This window comes from Eulemur rufifrons, chromosome 8 (assembly GCF_041146395.1).
Source record: "Eulemur rufifrons isolate Redbay chromosome 8, OSU_ERuf_1, whole genome shotgun sequence".
Taxonomy (NCBI): Eukaryota; Metazoa; Chordata; class Mammalia; order Primates; family Lemuridae; genus Eulemur; species Eulemur rufifrons.
The window spans coordinates 110,993,891-111,005,293 of record NC_090990.1 but is presented as its reverse complement, the minus strand read 5'-3'; the positions used below and the strand labels follow the sequence as shown (position 1 = coordinate 111,005,293).

At 38.5% G+C, this 11,403-nt stretch overlaps 1 pseudogene; it reads right to left on the bottom strand.

Annotated features, from left to right (window-relative positions):
• Positions 1-3,266: 3,266 nt before the first annotated feature.
• On the bottom strand, positions 3,267-4,792 carry LOC138390106 (pre-mRNA-splicing factor SPF27-like; annotated as a pseudogene).
• Between the last annotated feature and the right edge of the window lie 6,611 nt (positions 4,793-11,403).

The following is an 11,403-nucleotide window of genomic DNA, read 5'->3' as shown; positions in this document are numbered from 1 at the left end:
CATCCTCTTGAAACACAGTGGAGTCTTTCAGGTTTCTGAAAAGTCAAGATCCTCAAGGAACAGATCCTGAGAACAGCTTTCTGTGGTTGGTGAAAACGCTGGTATATTTATCAAGTTCTCAACACACACACACACACACACACACACACACAAACATTTTCATTAGAAATGTCCCTGACTTAGCAGAAATTCACTTGACAAAATTTATTTAATGGTAAATTTACTTAAGTCTTACAAAAATTCAACTGCCATCTGGAGTGCTCAGTTACCACTACACTATATATTGTTAGAATAAGAATAATAGCTTTCCTTTGTATAACATGTTATAGTATGGAAAGCATTTTGCTCACATTATTTATTTTATCCTAATTTCAGTCCTGTAAGGCAAGTAATAACCTTATTGCTGCTTCCCAAATGAAAAAACTGGAATTCTGACAAATATCTTGCCCAAAGTCATTCTGCTCATAAGTGGCAAAGCTAAGGCTCTCTGGACTAAAATCTCATGCTCTGTCCACAATAACACACAATCCTAGTTATGACTACACATGTGATTACTGTTAGGTAAAGAAAGTACTTTGCTAGGCTCAGCAGAATTTTTAAATTGTAACAACTTATATTCTATTGAAAACTATGACAAGCCTTTTTGTTAGCAAAAATGTAATAATATTTTAGTACTTAGCCTTTGACCCTTCTCTCAGTTGACAATATTGGAACATATTACAAAGGTGTTACTGAACCAAAATATTTGTTCATTCATTTCCAACTTCTTTTTGTGACATTTCCACCTGGATTTCCCAACAGTATCTACAAAGTGACATACGCAAACCAAGCATTTTCTTCCATAAACCTGCTTTACCTTCAATAATTCTTATCTTTATATAAGTTGCACTCCAATTTTCCCATTCTACTTGTGCAGAAACCCTAGTTGTCTACCCAAAGTCATTTTCCCTTTCTTTCTTATAAACAAAAACGTTTTGGTTTGGGCACTAATCTTCTCCACTAAAAAATTATATTTGTTAGATTCCTTTGCAGCTAGAAGTGGTCATGTTTTATAACACAGTCTGACCAATGTGATGTAAGCAGAATTGTTGGGTGAGATATCTCCAAAAGCTCTTTTAAAAGGGGCCGGCTCAGCTGGCATATGTTTTGCCTTTTGCTCTTCTCCCTGCCTGGAAAAGCAAATATCTGGGTAGAGGGCCCCAAACTAACCATTGTTGTAACACAAGCGATGAGCAGGACAAAAGCCACATGCAAAGAATACCTGAGCAAGAAGAAAGAACCAAGATCCCTGTTGGCATCCTAAAGCCACCAGATTATCCCTGGACTTCCCACCTCCACACTGCTTAATACATAAGAACAATAAATTTGTTTTAGCCACTTATTAGGCACGTTTTTTGGTTACTAGCAGCCAGTGTAACTCTAACTGATAAGTCATTAGTTACTGCAAATTCAGATGTTTGCAATAGATTCCTAATTATTGTCCTGGCCTCCAATCCATATTGAATAATACCACCAGATTAAATCTTTCTGAAACATCACTGGATCACTACATTCTCAGTTCAAAAACATACACTGACTCTTCATTCATTGTTTCAACAGATATTCTTGGGTACTTATGGAGACAGTAAGCTTAAGTAGTTAAGGTCAGACAGATAATTGTTTTAATTCTATCTCCTTCTCTTAACTAGTTGTGAGGCCCCAACTTTTGAAAACCTAACTAGCTACTGTCCTGGGTAGTGGCATACAGTGAAAAAAAAATACAAAGACTCTGTTTATATTCTAATGGACAAAACTCAATAAGATTTCAGGTGATAATGGGTGTGATAAAACAAAATAAGGTGATTTCTAATGATGAGAGATGATTTTCAGCTAATTCTGTAACTGAGGAGAGAAGTAACTCCTTTCTCAGAACTGTTTAGTAGTGTAGTTTTAAATACCTCATGCAAGTCTCTCCTGGATCATCAAATACTTTATCCATATGAGTGGCAAAGTGCACCTCTAGAAAATTACCCACTCCCCCCTCCAAAAAAATTTGAGAAATTCTTGAATAAACTTCCATATTATTATGGAGGACTAAGGGGAAATAACATTTCTCATACCCATGGGGTTATCCTAACTACTTCATGCTCTTATTCCATTGGGTCCCCCCAAACTCAAATGCTATATATTCATCTATTTCATGGCCCAAGCCCTTCCTCATAAATGCACTATTTTCAAGAATACATGACCTACTTGTGCAATTGGGATTAGTTCAATATTGTTGGGACTGAAGTATACAGTTTGAGAAGGTGCATGCCAAGAGACAGGGAAGAGAGAGAGGCAGAAATAAGACCATGCTAAGAGTTTTGAATTTAATCATTGTAGCATTGGGGACCTATTGAAGAGTTTTTAAGAATGGAGTGACAATAGTAACAATAACATTAATAAAAACCATATTTTAACCATATATCTTATACCAATCACTTTTCATTTATTATCTCACTTATTCCTCACAGCAATTCTGTGTGGTAGATACTATTATTATCTTCATTTTTTCAATGAAGTAACTGAGGCTCAGAACTATTAACTGATTGGCCATAGTCATATAGTCAGTATATGCAAAGTCAGGATTTGAAACTAGAGTCATCTGAAGCTGAAGCCTGTGTTCTCTACTTCTGTATCATACCACCTCTCATGTGATCTATTGGCATTTTAGGAAGATCCCTTTGGCCCCAGTGTGTTAGGAGGAAGCAAGACTAGAGGCAGGAAGACCAGTTAAAAGATCATTTTGAAAATTTTGGTAACAGATAATGGAGGCTTAAACTGAGGCAATCAGTGTAGAATTGGAGTGGAAGTGACAGGTACCACATCTGTTTGTGTGTGTGTGTGTGTGTGTGTGTGTGTAAAACTACCTCTTTATTAGACAAAGACATAAACTAATGGTTTCCAACTTCCTGTACATGTTCAAAGCTTTGAATAGAGATCCTTGTATACAAAATATGGTCCAAGTGGCTCAAAAATTAATTCTATGACATATTATTCTAAAGTCATATTTATCTTAAAAGCCTGAAGTTTTCTTGATGGCTATAAAAATACCTAGAAATTATTTTCCTAAGATATACAAATAGAATCAATTCAACAGTCCACACAGTCTATGATTTCTAAACATTTAACCATCAGCTGTCTCTGTGAAATGATGTCGTCCTTCATAGTTCAGAGACAGTTCAGATGCCTTCTGTGAAAGCCCAACGTTTCTTCCTTTCTACCCTCAAAATTAATTTGTCTTTTCAGAAGTCTTGATGGATGTTTTCTTTGTTTACCTTTCCATGTTGCTGCTTGATTTGATAAATTTGATTTTCTAATTGCACAATAGTCCGTTCAATCTCATAATTCTTACTGACCAGGGATACCCAACTAGAAAAGAAAAAAAGAAAAGGAAAAGAGCAAGTCAGGAATAGCAGGAGGGAGAATTGGTGAGATAGAAGAGACAGGAAAGAGAGATGGAAGCTAATATTTAATTGGATTAACAGAAAAGTGAAAATGGGGCAGAGGCAATAGCCATAGAAAAATAGTGCAGAAAAGTCTAGAACTGACAAACATAATCCACAGATTCCAGGAGCCTTCCCTCTCCCCCCCAAAAAAACCTCTAGGACAAATAAAAAGAAACACACATCTGTATTCATAAGATTATATTAACTTGAAGAAAAATGTGAAGAGATGCATAAGGGATTGATAACAGCATATACGTAGGGGAGGGTGGAACAAGAATGATGTGGTTGATGAAGGGAGGAAGAGTAGGGAAATAGCAAAGCAAAACAGAAAAGAGAAATGACACAAAATTCATGGTTATATTTAGGGATTTGTACAAATCTATATATATGTGTATATATGTAGAAGAATATATTTTTTAAAGTATAAACAAAGGGGAATAAACTGAGGGATAAATTATCAAGCAAAGTATGGCTCTCTTCTGGGTCTTTGTAGTCAGAAAAAAAAAAAAAAAGAAAGAAAAAGAAAAATATAGAATCTCCCTTCCTACAAGATTTTCAGAGCCAGAAATTACAGGACTAAAAATGGCACTCTGAGACCAGGATCACCTAGCATTGGTTCAATTCTTGCTTGTAACTCTCTCATTGATTTCCAAGCCTACACCTTAGAAAGGGGCAGAGAGAGTGAAGGGTAGATTCAGAAAACAACATTTCTTTGACACCTGCAGCATCCCATTCAAATACTGTTTGAATAGCAATTTGAAAGCTGATGGAATTATCAATACTCACTTTGACTCCATTTCCCTCAATTTAGATCCAGCCATGAGTTGCATGTTCTTTTGCTGCCAGTTTAAATCTTGAATATGTTTTCTTAACTTCTGAAGCTCTTTCTGTGCATGTTCAATCATATGAACAAGATTTCATTATACATTTCCCAGGCATTACATCCATGCTGTTCCAGATTCTCAATTCAAACTGTTTGATGCTCCAGCTGGGCCATAGAATTGTTAACACATTCTTGCCATGCACTGATGTCAGTTTTCTGACTTGAGGAAGAAGCTGGAAGCTTATATTTGTTTCATACTGAGCAATTCAATTGGTTGGCAGGCAACCAGTCTTTCAAATTCATTTCCCTTTATGTCAGTTTCAAAAGCAGAATAATCCAGGACTGTCAGGTAGCTCAGGTACTTCTTAGCAGGTCAGTATCTGTGAGTTTCCTCCAGTGCTGCAGCTGCTTCCCACATTCCTGGTGCTTCATAACCTTGATCAAAATACGGTAGTGTATCCACTACAAACTTTCTAGCCACCAAACCTGTGCCTGCCATTCCTGGGGCCTTCGGTTTGCCTGCATTTTCTGGGTAACACATATTTTATAGACAGCATTATCATATCACAAATTAGATATGGAGATTAATGGAAAAGGAGATATGAGACTGAGTGTCAAGTTTCCTTGTGGGCAATTTTTAGGAAAGTAGTGTCATTCACTAAGATAAAGAGCAGAGGAGGATGAACAGGCTTAAGGCCAAAACCAACGTATTTGGCTTAACTCATCAAAGTGGAAATATCCAGCAGGCAGTTGGATATTTGGCTCTGGAGCTCAGGAGAGAAGGCTGAAATGGAGATAGATTTGAGAGTCATCAGCAATGATATTGGTTAAAACTTTGATAATAAGTTACGTCACTTTGAGAGAATGTGTGGAGAGAAAAGAATAGAGGGTCACAGATGGAGTCTTAAGATAACCAATATTTAAAAGTTGATTGTAGACAGAGGAGACCACCAAAAGAAAGGTGAAATGATAGGGGAGGAAAGAGAAGAACTGGGAACTACTATATCATGGAAATTGCAGGAGAAACGCAATCTGAAACTGAGTCACAGGGCTAAATGCTGTGGGACTTCATGAAAAGACAGAACACAGTCCATAGGCTTTGGCAAGTAGGAATGTTGGTGATCACTGTTGGCTCAGTTCAGGTCCTCCAAGAAGAAGATGCCAAGACAAGATTAGACATGCAAGAAACTTATTGCGGTAATGCCTGTGCAGGATAAAGGGGAGAGAGCAGGTGTAGGCAGGGAGAGCTGTCAGATCACGTTGTTATGTAGGTCTGACACTTGTGAGAGGAGAGAGGGAAGGAAGCATGCCTGAGTAGAAACAGCCTCACCCTATAGACTCAGAAAAGTCTTAGCCAGGCAATCAGAGAGTTGCCCAGCAAAGGTTGCCCAACAGAGTCCTACTGCTGTGGCTTGAATGTGTCTCCCAAAAGTTCATGTGTTGGAAACTTAATTCCCAATGCAACAGTGTTGGGAGATGAGGCCAAATAAGAGGCAACTGAGTCATGAGGGCAGAGTCCTCATGAATGGGTTAATGTCATTATCTAGGGAGTGGGTTAGTTATCATGAGAGTGGGATGTTATAAGGCGAGTCTGGCCCCTAGTGTCTTTCTCTTTGTCTGTTGAGCTCTTCTGCCTTTTGCCCTTCTGCCATGAGATGACTCTTGCCAGATGCCAGTGTCATCCTGTTAGACTTCCTGGCTTCCAGAACTGTGAGCGAAATAAACTTCTATTGCTTAGAATATCACAGACTGGGTAATTTATATTATGGCAGCAGAAAACAGACCAAAACACCTTCATAGAGCAGACTTGGCCCAACTCTAGTACCCTCACTATGTTCAGTTCTTGATTGTGGGATGGGGAGGGTGGGTACTGAGCATGGCCTCAGGTTGGCAAATAAAAAGGTGTGGCTATAGTAAGTTGTCAGCCAGCTATGCACCTTGAAGCAGGTTCAAGAGCACCTGCTCCCACCTCTGTGGCCACCAGAGTTGGGAAGTTTTAGAGGAGTCATGGGAGTGGAGGCTTGATGGCTCTGAGAGTGAATGGGAGGTAAGGAAGTAGAGATTCTTCTTTTCCTAATGATGTTGTCAAAGAATGGAAGGAGAAAAAATAGTGCTAGCTAGAGGAGAACTGGGGTCAAGGGAGCATATTTATAGGATTTTGGAAATAGAAACAAGTAGATGGGGAAAAAATAAACATACAAAGAAAGTGGAAACTAATGTGCAGAACAGGTTTCTAGTTCTGGAGGACATGGAGGAGGTGGAAGAAAGACCCAGGTGAAAAGAGAGGGGAGACCTCTTTTTTTGAATCCAGAGCGAAGGAGGGGAGAAGGATGCAGACAGAGATAGTTAATACTTTGAGGTAAGTTTGGGGTGTTCAAGTCCTGCATTATTATTTTTTTAAATTTTTTATTTCAGCATATTACAGCAGTGCAAATGTTTAGGTTACATATATTGCTACATTATTTTTTAAATTCTTGATTTATTGAGTAAATGAGTTAATGAATATAAAGTTGTTAGCATGTGGAGATGTCTAGAAAAAAGTTGGTTAAGTAATGGGGAAAAGTGCAGAATAAATTTAAAATTTTTACTATCAAATTAAAAATGAGAAGAGGCTTGGCATGGTGGCCCACACCTGAGATCCCAAAGCTTTGGGAGGCTGAGGCAGGAGGATCACTTGAGGCTGGGAGTTCTAGACCAGTCTGGACAACATAGCGAGACCCTATCTCTACAAAAAAATTTTTTAAAATTAGATGGGTGTGGTGGTGCATGCCTGTAGTCCTAGCTACTTGGGAGGCTGAGGTGGAGAGGACTGTTTTAGCCCAGGAGTTCAAGGTTGCAGTGAACTGTGATTGTGCTAGTATAGTCCAGCCTGAGTGACAGGGCAAGACTCTGTCTCAAAAAAAAAAAAAAAAGATAAAAAAAGAGAAGATCTCAAGAAATACTCTCTTTTTGGGAATTCCACATGATACAGGCTGAAAATATATGATTGATTATACTATGATGAATTTCTAAAACTGTGTATATTCTATAGTTTAGTGTTTAAAAATAATTAACAGTTTATTTTTATTTTCCCATACAATTTGAAGTGAATTTGATCATGAAAAAGAACCAATTTCTTGGCTAAAACTCAGTGATTAGTACGGTATATGGGGAAACAGGCACCCTTACCTTATATGTGGTTGGTGTAAGTATAAGATTTTAGCTTTTCTGGAAAGAAATTTGGCAATATATTTATCAAAAACCTTAAAGAATATGCTTATCCATTGATCCAATGATTTCATTTTTTAAATTTTAGCTTATTATGGGGGTACAAAAGTTTAGGTTATGTATATTGCCCATGCCCCCCCCATGATTTCATTTTTATGACTTTATCTTTTTTTTTTAATTTTAGGATATTATGGGGGTAGAAACATTTTGGTTACGTGTTATGACTTTGCCTCACCCAAGCTGGGTTTGGAGGCATGCCCTTCCCCCCATGCAATGCTCACCGCTCATTAGTTGTGAGTTTACCCACTCCCATCCCCCCAACCCCCAATGCATATTACTACCGTGTGAGCATTTATGACTTTATCTTAAGAAAATTATTATAGAAGTACTCAAGGATATATTTCAAGAAAGTTAATGGTAGCCAAACCATTATGACGGTCAAAAAGAAGGAAAAACTCACATGTCTACAATAGAAGATTGATTAAAGTATAGCACAACCATAAAAGAAAATGCCACACAATCATTAAAATGATATAGATGAATACATATTAACATCAAAAACATTCATGAAATTTTATTAGGGAAAATTGTGTTACAAAGATGTACCTATAGTATGTGCTTGTTTCTGTAAAAAAAGCAAAGTATCAGTTTACATATCACTATAGGTATTGAAAACTGCATGGGCAACTTATACCAGTGTTCTCTCTGAGTAGTGGGATGATGCTGATTTTTACTTTTTTCTTTTGGGTTATTTACATTTTCTACCATGAACAAGTGTTATTTCTATCATAAGGAAAAAACTTGAATTTAAAGCAAAACAAAACGAATCTCAGGCCTATCATCATCTGTACCCTTTAAGGAAAATGCCCGGAAATTCCCTTCAATGGGACAAATCTATCTGCTCATCTTTTTTCTTTAATTAAGCATGCTTTTCTTTAGGTACCAGTATATAAGATAAACTTGTCTCATTTAATTCTATTTTTGTTTTAGTTTTTAGCAAAAGTATTATTTTCTATGTCTTTTAAAAATTATTGGTGTGCAATATTTCAGCTATGTTATGGACTACACTGGTTGGAGCTAACCTAGAAACTTAACCACTGTTTAGAACATTATTTTAATGGAAAACATTCTGAGATCCAAATAACAAATAAAAAAAACACTTTTTAAATGGGAGATTTCTTGTAGCTCACTGAGTTAGAGATACCTGAGGCTTTACTGGAAGCAGATGACACGTCATGGGAAAGAACCATACACAGATCATTGCTGCCTGGCTCCTTTTTGTCCAGAAAACCCTTCTTTCCATTCATTCTGCTGTACTAGGTCTCCCTCCCTGCTGTGAAACTTGCTGGGGCTCCCACCTCTTCCCAACCTGCTCTTCACCCTACCCCGCTCCATGCCTCAGCGCCCTCAGTGACTTGTGGTTCAGAAGACAGCGTACCAGAGGTTCCATGGGGCTCAGGGTCACCATTAGTAAATCCTCAGCTTAGTTCTTTGTTACATTGCTTCAGTGGGAGCAATCCTGAGTTCAATATAACTTCCAGTTTGGAGATACAACTTTTTTGTAGCAGCAACTATGATTTAAATCTGTGTCACCCTGTTTGAGGTATATAACAATTACTTTATACGTAAGGAACGTTGTTTTGGTTTGGAGCATAACCAAACCTGTAGAATGGTGAGGAATTTCATGGTATTCTACTGTATTCAGTCTCATTTTCCTATCAGTAATAATTTCCCATACATGCCTAAAAATAAAGAAGTCAAATTTGTAAGACTCATCCTTTTCCATGAGATAAACCGACTTGAATGGAACTGAAATTCAGCAATTTGCTTTTAACAAAAGAATCTGTACTTCAGCAGTGTACTTTGTTCTGTTAGAGGAGAGAGGGAGACATGCCACGAGGTTTGTCCAATTAAAACAGTGCTTGATGCTGTTCTAAGTTATAGTTATTTCATTTTTAACTTTTATTTTTTATAGATAAGGTCTCACTCCGTCTCCCAGGCTGTAGCACAGTGGCATGATTATAGGTCATTGCAGCCTTGAATTCTTGGGCTCAAGTGATCCTGCTGCCTCAACCTCCTGAGTAGCTGGGACTACAGGCACACGCTGCCATGCCCAGCTAAGTTTTCCACTTTTTGTAAAAACTGGGTCTCGCTATGTTGCCCAGGCTGATCTTGATCTCCTGGGCTCAAGTGATCCTCCTGCCTAGGCCTCCCAAAGTGCTGGGATTACAGTCGTGAGCCATCACTCCTGGCCCTGTGATTTTTGTTTTGTTTTGGTTTTTATTGACATTGTATTAAATCATTTAATTTTCACAATAATCTTTTGAGGAACTATTATTACATCCATATTACAGTTGAATAAATTTAAGTACAGAGAGGTTGACTTGACCAAGGTCACACAGCTAATAAGTAGTAGAGGTGGAATGGAAGCCAAGGTATTCTGGCTGCAGACTGGAGACTCTTAAGCATTGTGTCATACACTGCCTCGCTATTGCACAGAGTGCAATGAACATGACTGTGCCTATGGAATATTGGGTTCTGGGCTAGACATGAGGATGTGATCTAGTGATTCCCAGCTTGATAGATGGCTGTAAAAGTGGATTGGTGAAGTCAAGTGGTTTTTATACTTATGAAATCTTTTTCAAACTAAATCTTGAATGAAAGCCTACAATGAAAAAGATGAAAGTGGAACTGATTTGATGGGAAACTTTCTGGGAACTCCTACCTCTTTCCAACCTGCTCTTCACCCTGACTCTTCCTTCTCCCATGCAGTGGGGGTGCCAGGGAGGAGGAGCAGAGCCACAACCACTCAGCCTCTCTTGAAAAATCTCCTTTATGAGACCCCAAGGGCTTTGAGCAGCACGGTTTGAAAACTACTAGTGAATCAAGTGGAGCTCAGATTCTGAAAATCAGGAAAATTGGGTTCAAATTTTAGATAAAATCAATAAATTTTTAGGGGGTTCAGTTTTCTCATCAGTAAAATGGAGATCATTCCTGTTTGACATGGTTGTTATGAAGGATTAAATGAAATGAGGTATGTAAAGCCCTTTGAAATTTTGAAGCAATATATAAATATTTGTTTCTATGGAGCCTTGACTTAAAAAGGAGAGGCCCAAGTGGCAATGAGATGTGAGACAGTATGTGGTGCATCTTGGATAGCCTATTCTCAGGGAAATCAGGGAAAGAGGTGACTGTGGGCAGCGGCCAGTGGCCAGTGGCCAGCAGCAGGAACACTGAGGCCAAGCAAGTTATGTCAGAGTAAACACCATCCTTTGCCTTTAAGACAATCACCAAATTGCAATTTTGCTTTAGAAATTTCTAGGGAGACTCAGGACAATATAAAAGTTTAATAAAGAAACAATGCTATCTGATTTACTGAGGAATGCCAAGAGCAGCACAGGAACTGGGCATGCAATAGGTGTTTGATGAAAACCTGCTAAATGAATTAGGAAGGAATGTCCTAAGGAAAATGTACTGACCCAGTGTAACAAAAACATTTTGTTAGGGCTTGTGGCTAGGCCTCACAGGAGAACCCAAATATGGTTCTCTTAGAGGAACATAGGCCTTGGTGATTTCAGTTCATATGTCATTCTAGAGTTTCATTTTGGACTTTAATATTAAATGTCTGCCAGGTGCGGTGGCTCACGCCTCTAATCTCAGCACTTGGAGAGCCCAAGGCAGGAGGAATGCTCGAGGCCAGGAGTTCGAGACCAGCCCGGGCAACATAGCGAGACCTCCATCTCTACAACAATTTAAAAAAATTAGCTGGGCATGGTGGTGCGTGCCTGTGGTCCTAGCTACTTGGGAGACTGAGGCAGGAGGATCGCTTGAGCTCTGGGTGACAGAGTAAGATCCTGTCTCAAAAAACATTTTTTTAAATGTCAAACTCCCCAACGTCCCCAG